This window comes from Aulonocara sp. 'chitande type north' Nkhata Bay, linkage group LG17 (assembly GCF_057382095.1).
Source record: "Aulonocara sp. 'chitande type north' Nkhata Bay isolate Kocher_YH1m ecotype deep benthic linkage group LG17, A_spYH_male_GT1.1, whole genome shotgun sequence".
NCBI classification, from domain to species: domain Eukaryota; kingdom Metazoa; phylum Chordata; class Actinopteri; order Cichliformes; family Cichlidae; genus Aulonocara; species Aulonocara sp. 'chitande type north' Nkhata Bay.
The window spans coordinates 15049500-15058265 of NC_141360.1; the positions used below are offsets into that span (position 1 = coordinate 15049500).

General features: G+C 40.2%; 1 long non-coding RNA gene across 1 annotated transcript; it reads right to left on the minus strand.

Moving 5' to 3' along the window:
- LOC147309798 (uncharacterized) lies at positions 1-1600 on the minus strand. The gene is made up of 3 exons (XR_015125743.1): positions 1375-1600; positions 804-1118; positions 1-659 (listed from the first exon to the last, which is right to left on the minus strand). It is a non-coding gene; the product is annotated as an uncharacterized LOC147309798 (long non-coding RNA).
- Positions 1601-8766: the final 7166 nt, after the last annotated feature.

The following is an 8766-nucleotide window of genomic DNA, read 5'->3' on the forward strand; positions in this document are numbered from 1 at the left end:
ATCTGAAAAAAATCTACATATACTGAACATGTGATTTTGTTATTCACTGAGACTTTCTTTATGTAAGGAAGTGTGACTTTAATTTATGGGCATCAAAAAAGACAAGCAAATAAATAAACAAAGAAAGACTGGAAAGGTCAGCAAAAAGGATGATTATTTTTTCCCCATATATTATTAAAAATGATCCAGCTGCACGTTATATTTGTGATATTTTCACGTGCACTCTTGGCGGGCGGGCTGAGTGCACAACGTGTGCGATGAGGTTTCATTTCAAACCTTAGGGTTTTCAGGGTCTTGGGACTACTCACTTACCCTCCCTCTGGAAAGCTGAAATCGCACCCCTGGGCCGGGAGATGACCCTTATCCACACCTCCTGCACACACACACACACACGCACGGTTAAGCACTCACTCACACACACTCTCAGTGAAAAAAAGGGTCGCACTTGGCAGAGGAATCCCATGGTTTTAGAGCGGGATCCCATTAAAAGTGCATGAGTGTGTCTGTCTAGGAATCAAGACACCCGCTCTGCTGCTGCTGCTCAGCCGATAGCTCTGTACCTGTGTATGTGTGTGTGTGAGTGTGTGTGTGTTATTTATTCATGTACGTGGTTATTAGAACATCTTGTGGCAGGCATCACTCAGTCGTATCGGTTGTATCTAGAATGAAGCAAAGGAGAGTAGGTAGCTGTTTTATCTCTGGGTCTCAGGTCTTCATAAGATCATTAACTCGACCTCCGACCTCTTCAAGCACAGTCTGCACAACTTCAAGTCAGGTTCCAGGACAGGAAACAATATACTCACGCTTGGAGGTGAGGAGCTTAGTGCATGAGTTTCATGTCGCGTTTCTGTCGCACTGACTGGTTTTCGCTGTCAGACTGTAGCTTTGTTGACCTCGAAACCTGAAATGCAACATTTTGTAATTTTGTGAAATGTGTAACAGAAACAGAGACATGGGAGGAACATTTAAAGAACAAGAGATCTGAAAAAGAGATTTCCCACCAAGATTCTAACAGAACATTTTGTCAGGTTTAGTTCGGTTTCTTGTTCCTACCTGTAATGCTGTCGTCCTTCACTTACCTAACCAAGGCTGGATACACACTGTCCATTTATTTGGTTCTGAAAGTGAGTTTAAACATGACGTCATATAAGTAATTATATTCACTGACATGACATTTGATACAATGATGATCCAGTAAAGTGAACATAAGAAATAATATGTGCACAAAATTATGAAAACATGCATAATTATGTGTATAAATGAAGATAAAAAAAATTGAATTATTTCAGCACAGATTAAGTCAGAAGCTCTCCTTTTTCAAGAACGATGCAAATATTACTTTTTGTGCACGTGGACATGTTGAACTTATATTACCTTCATTCACATCAGCCATAAAATGCAGATAAGTTTGTTTTCTCTTCCCGCTCCCCCTGATTTCCAGCTCTCCTTTGCGGGAGTTTTGCAGCCCTTGCGATTAAAACACACACACACACACACACACACACACACACACACACACACACACACACACACACACACACACACACACACACACACACACGCGTGAACAGCAAAAGTCACGCTCACAGTCCGGCTTTGTTTGTCTCCTCTAGACGTTCAGTCTGTCTTCTCTCGCACCTTCGCGCTCGCTCTGAGCACAGCGCTGCGCTGATGCTCGTAGGAGCGCCGAGCAGAAGCTGCTGCAGGCTGCTGCGCTCCCAGCCAGCAGGCGGCGCTGCTCGCACGTTAAACAGGAGCAGCTGCGAGCCCACAGAAGAGGCCGAAGAACAGCAGCCGAGACTGGAGAGGTCAGAGTGAATGAGAAACGGACGAAGCCCAGTTTAAATTTACACCTCTATTATTATTATTATTATTATTATTATTATTATTATTATTATTATTATTATTATTATTGTAGGCCAGTGACTGGAGAAACTGCTGAGCTTCTATTAAAACCCCCCCCAAAAAAACAGTTTCACTTATTCCCCTTGTTTCAGCCCTCAGTCTTTCCTTTCCTTTTACTTCTACCCCTTTCATCTCTTTTTTCCTCCGTTCATCTGTTCTTTTGTTTTTCTTGTTTCTTTCTCTCCTTGATTTTTTACGTCCTCGCCCTTCATCCCGTTTCTATTTCCTCCTCTTGTCCCCTCTTTTTCCTTTCATTTTCTTCTTTTTAGATTTTCTTTTTATTAAAATCTAATTCTACCCAATTTATTTTACTCTTTCTTCTTGACTTATTTCTTCAGTTTGTTCTCTTGCCTTATTAAAAATATCTGCTTTCCTTTTCTCTCATTTTCTTAAATATCTTTCTTTTCCTCCTCTCCTCTCCTCTCCTCTCCTCGTTCTGGCCGAGCTCCAAGGACGGATGGAGGGGGAGCATGTGGAGTACGCTTAGTGGCGCTGACAGCTGTCACTTTGGCTGGTGCTACTGCAGATGGGCTAACCTGAAATGAGCAGGGACAGGCCTGTAGCGGAGTGCGTCACTGACCGCCTCCTTCATCCTCCTCCTCCACGTCCTCCTCCTCCTCCTTCACAGGGAGAAGGTAGCAGCAGAGTATGTGGTGAGGGCTGAGGTGCAGGGTGCTGTGGCAGGTTGGGAGAGATAAGGCAGAGGATATAAGAGGGGTCAGTGGGGTCAAGGTGTGGTTAGCACTGACAGCAGGGCTATGAAAGTGATCCAACACAGAGCCTAAAACAAGCCTGGGTGAGAAGGAGGAAAAGAGAAAGTAAAAGCAGGAGGCAGGAGCAGTGGTGGAAGAGGACAGAGGAAGATGGAAGACGGAAAGTGATAGACTGTCGTTCTTAATGTGTGTAAATAATAATAATAATAATAATAATAATAATAATAATAATAATAATAATAATAATAATAATAATAGTGTGCTGAAATATCATAATAGCATAAATATCATTGAATGTGACAAAATGACCTGTTCCTAACTAATATATAACTAATTTAAAACATTAATAAATTGCATATTGCCTGCAGATGACGACCTTTAAAATGACTAATTAATGCTCAATAAAGAACATCCTATTAAAAGTGATTGTGAGCAGATAGATTTTGAGGCAGAAATCTTTCATATCTAAGATTATTAAAGGTGCATTGTAAAAGTTTTCCACCATTAGCTGTTCTGTAGATCAATGTGAGCACACTAAATAACCGTGATTGATCTGATTAAGAAACCAAGGGATCCTGCTGTCATTGCCCCGGGTCATTTGTCCCAGTACTTCGTGATGCTTAGTGTCTTGTGTCTTGCTTTTAGTTTTCCTTTTGTTGTCTCATCCTCTGTAGTTTAGCTCAGCTGTGTCTTGTTTTTGCATCTGTCTGTAGTGCTGCCCTTCCATTAGTCCCTCACAGAGCTTTATGTTTCAGAAGTTTATAGTTTTCACTTTCCCCTTTTGCCCTTTAAGTTCTGCAAACAGTCAATAAACAGGTCGCTTTTAGTTCAGTCCACTCTGTCTCCACACGACCGCATTTGTATCCTCCACTAGCAAGGAAGAAGACGATACAGACTGCAGTGATTACCTTATTCCTAAATCTGATTTTGGAAATGTTTTGTGAGGAAGGAAATGCAGTGTACACTGCATACCAAGGATAAATAAATCAATTTTGTTACCTTTAATTGTTTTGTGACCTTTGAGACACCAGGAGAGAGAAACTTTGAGGAAAGAGAAATGGTGGAGGAATGACAAAGTGACAGTTTCTGATTCTGAGGACTCCTGCTCATGAACAGCCAGTGCCAGACTTTGTCTTTTCCTCCTGTATCTCCGTAAATGTCTGATGTGTGTGTGTCTGTGTGCGTGTCCCACTCTGTGCATATCCACAGTGCGTGCTGATTCAGCTCGTTATCTGATGGAACCGTAGACAGAATGAGTTTAAATCTCACCATTGCCGCAAGCTCTCAAAGTGCCTCATCTACTTTTTGCTCTCTCTCTCTGCACACATCAGACTTCACAGGTGCACACTTACTGTGAAGCAAGACTACACCACATATCACAAAAATATGAAGCAAAATGTTGTTTTATTAAAAGCTTTGTGTGGCTTTAAACTACTTTTAGAAGCAGCTCAGACTTAGAGTGAGAGAAGCTGGTGAAACTGAGGACTAACGTCTTGTTTCAATACCACAGGTGTCAATATGCAGATATCATCCTCTGATTTCAGACTTTCAGTAATATAGCCTTTCGTCTGCTCCTATTCACACGTTATTAAGGGTTATTGATAATTTCAGGCAATTTGGAGCTTTATGTTCAGCGTCTGGACCACGCTAAGGCTGCATGCAGTTTTATAGGCCAAAGAAAACTGGTTAATCTTAGATGGGACATGCACCAACTGTTGAAAAAAGTCACAGTCCCCGAACTACCGTTTTAACTATGGCCTATAGTTGGGTTCAAAATTAAGCAGGCTTTAGAGGCTGTCAGTGCGCCCCAGGGCAGCTGTGGCTACAATGTAGCTTGCTATCGTGTGTGTGAATGGGTGAATGACTGAATGTAGTGTAAAGCGCTTTGGGGTCCTATGGACTAGAAAAGCGCTATACAAATGCAGGCCATTTACCATTTAAATAATTAAAATCTAAAATAAAAAGGAATAATTTTACTTTGGGACACTGTATTTTTTTTTTTGAGACAATGAGAAAAATCTGGTTGTTTAGTCCAAAGGTGTCAAGCTCAGCTAGTTTGATTCCCAAGTGGGCAAGACAAGCAAAACTATTGCATGATGCCCTATACAAAAATTGTTTTTTCTTTTAGTTTAAAAATGTGCAGTGAAATTTCAGCAGAATGATTTTTTTTCTCCGCCAGTCTACTGTCATTACTGTATGGTTGGAAATCAAAATAAAAGCTGGCAAAGCTCTTTGGCTCAACCGTCTTGCTTCAGCGTGGTATGACAGGCTGTGGACAATGTCTTTGTCAGTAGGAATGCTGGAACACTTTCACACCTCACACTCAGGTGAAATAACCAATTTGGACAGCCCCTCTCATAACACATCTATTCTTAACAATCTCCAACACAATGCTTCCTTGGTGCAAAACACAGTAACAGATTCAAAAACTGCGCCTGATTTCACCTCAGTTTTCACACACTGCAAAGGCATACGGCGGACCGGTTTCGAACCTTTACCGACCAGGTTATGGCACATCGCTCGCATGATTGACAGCTTTGGCTTAGTTGGAATATTTGGTGACAAAGTAAAAAGTATTGTAAAAAAAGTGCAAAATATCCGCATGCTCTAACATGAAAATAATTTAATCAACAAACCTTCATTAGTATCATTTATAAATGATATAAATGATGATCATATAAAAGCAACTACAGCTTAAAAAATAAGGATGGCACTGCATGTAAAAGGAACTTGGTATTTAACACATCCACAGTAAAGGTTTAGGGCAATCACTCTCAAATACGGATAATCCTGAAGTAAAAACTGACAAATTTTTCATCCAACCCCTCTGGGTAATTTGAGCTCATGGTCTGTTAAATCTACACTGGTGTAATAGTCAGGATAATCTGTCTGTAATAGGTGGATTACAGTAGGTTAGGGAGTTTGGACTCTTTGGGAGAGCACCCCTTTGGATATAAAGTCTAATTCATTAATCAACTAATGCCCATTCATGGCCTGCTTAGAGACAGTCACAGCAGAGCTCTGAGAACTGATGCTTCAGCCCTCTATAATTATTATCCCCAGAAGTTAATTTCAGATGGTAAAGCTGGTGCTCTATACTTTTAATTTTCTTAGACTAAAATCGAAGAATATTAGCCCACCTTTCATTGCTTTCTGGCCTTCCTACTCTCTAGTTTTGTTTAGCAAATTTTACTTACACAGGATATGAGGATCAATCTACATTTGTTACTCTGGAGTATTTGGTCCAGCAGGACATAAAGTATGTGAGGAGTTGTAGGCCATTTAGTTCCATTCAAGTATACATGGACTCAACAGCAAGTCATGTGGAAAAATTCATGAATTTGATTGTTTTTGTCAATCACAGTCTGTCTCCCTCCCTTAACCACAATTGGGTGAGGGTTGGGGGGGAATGTTAGACAGTGGTTAGGCATAGATAAAAGTTTTGTTTGTGTGATTGGGTCAGTTAGACTTGCATTAGAAAGGCCTTTGTGTGCTTAACTGAGAAGAAATATCTATCTATCTCTATATCAGTACCATGTATGCTAAGTATGTATGCCGACTCTAATGAGTCGTCTCCAGAAACAGAAAGGATGGTATGACTAGCCACGCGAGCAATAAATTTATTAGGTTTCTTTATCTCTGAAGATTATCACAATTTGCACGATTCCTTTTGCACATTACACATCCACCTTACAAGTGAAAGCTTGTGAGAAGACACAAAACCATTTGAGGTTACAGCAGGAAGGACATCTTCTGTACAAAACCTACCAAACAGGTAGACATGTTCTACCTGCTCATGTTTTGTAGGGTATTTAAAAGTAGAATAGAAGGGAGAGCCTTCAGTTTCCAGGCCCCTCTTCTGTGGAAGCTCCCAATTTGGGTTTGGGAGATATACACCCTCTCTACTTTAAAGATTAGGCTTAAAACTTTCTTTTATGATAAACAATAGAGTTAAGGCTTGATCAGGTAACTCTGAATTTCCCCTTAGTGATGTTGCAATAGGTCTAGGCTGTGTACAGATGTATTGTGTGTTTCTTCTTCACTCTTGTCTTCCACACTGTGTTGTTTGACCTGTCTCATTCCCTTAGCCCCATCCTCACCCTCCCCAACCAGGGCCAGTCATCTGCCCCTCGCTGACCATGGTTCTGCTGGAGGCTTCATCCAGTTAAGAGGGAGTTTTTTCTTCCCACTGTCATATGGGGTCATCTGATTGTTGAGGTTTTCTTTGTATTACTATAGAGACTTTACCTGACAGTATAAAGTGACTTGTGATGATTTAACGCTATATAAATAAAACTGCAGTGAATTAAATTAGTACAATGCCTGAGTTGTTATATTCTCTTTTTACATTGCTGTTTATGGAATGTAGATATTTACTTTTGTAAATATCTACATTGGCATGTTATCACTGTCCACACAGGGACACACAGGGACAGTGATAACAAGCAAACTCCACACAGGAAGGCAGCAGCCAGGGTTTGAACCAGGAATTGTGAGGCAACAGTCCTATCCACTGTAAGACATGCATGGACTTGAACAGTTCAAGGAACAACAGAGAGGTGGTTTTATTTGTGCCAGGATGAGTTTTGGTGGTCGAATCTGTGATAGACACACAGAACCTGTGTCTCAGTCCTCCTCCTCTCATATGGGCACGTAACGCTCCCTCTGTGGGCGTCACAGGTCCGGTGTGAAATGCACGCAAACATTTAAATATTTCAGACAGTACTTTCGCTTGGCAGCCAACCAGTCAGCCAGGCAACACATGCTCTGAGAGAAGGAGAGACAGACAGCAGCGACAGTTTCATAAATAGTCGATGAGGAATGAGCGGCCCCTCCTTGCCACAACCTGTCAACAGCCCACAATGATTTATTGATTTCTACATTTGTCACATACAATGACAAACTTAGCATCTCTGTGTTTTGTCCTTCTCTTTTTCCCCTCTCTTCTTTTTCTTTCCTTATTTCTGGTCTGAAAAGCAAACAGAGAGGGCAAATTGCCATGTGAAAGCGAGTTCAGTGTCTGTAGTCAAGGATCTTCAGTTCTCTGCTTGACAGCAAATATACAGACGAGCCTTTTTTCTTTTGTCTTTCCATTCTTCTTCCTTTTATTCCTTACACTCTTTTCCTCTCTACCTATTTCTTCCTTTGTAATTTCCTTTCTTGATTCTTTCTTCCTTTACCCTCCTTTCCTAATTGTTGTTGTCTTCCTTGAGATGCCTGTGTCATCTTTAATTTTCATTCTTTAAATGTCCTTTCTTTCTTGCCCACATTTTCTGTTTCCAATCCCTCATTTTTGCTTTTTATTTCTGCCAGCAACCTCTGTTTTTTCTTTCTTGCTTTAGCCTTCTTTCCATTTTTCTAATTGTTCTTATTTTTCTACAGCTCTTCATTCATGCCTCTTTTTCCAGTCTTCTAACCTTTTCTCATCTTCTCCTTTTTCCTTTCCCTGATCTGATTTTTCAGTGCTATTCTTTCTTTCCTTTCATTTTTAATTATTTTCTTTTTCTTGATGCCTTCTTCCTGTAGCTCCATTTCCCCTACTTGATAAAGAAGTTTTTAATGAGACCCTTGGTTGAAATTTCCTTTCCTTTTGTTTCCTTTTAGTTTCTTTCCAAGGATTCCTTTCTCTTCCTCTTATTTCCACGCTTCCTTTTCTCTGCCTGTTTTTCCTTTCCATCCAACAATTTCCTTTAGCTTGTCTTCCTTCATTCAGTCCTTTTCTTTCTTTTTCCTTTTTTTTGCTTTCTTTCATTCCATTTTCTCCAAACCAAATCAAAAATAGTTGAAAATTCAAGTCAGTCGTATTTATATAACTCCAAATTACAACAGTTACCTCAAGACACTTAATTTACTTCTAATGATTTTACTGATGTGACTGCTGTTAACAATCACTTTGACATAATTTTACATCATTCTCACCACAAAGTTCTCAAATAACCAGTGCATTCCCGCCTCATAGGTGTTTCTCATTGTGTTTGTGTAAACTTTCAATGTAGTTTCGACACATATTTTTCTACTGAAGATATTTATTACTGTGTTGATGCATTTCTCATCTGAACCTCATAACTCATCAACACAGTTTGTATTTTATGTTTTTCACAGTTTGCACAGCTCTCTCACATTCCTGAATACCGTCAGTTAGTCTTTT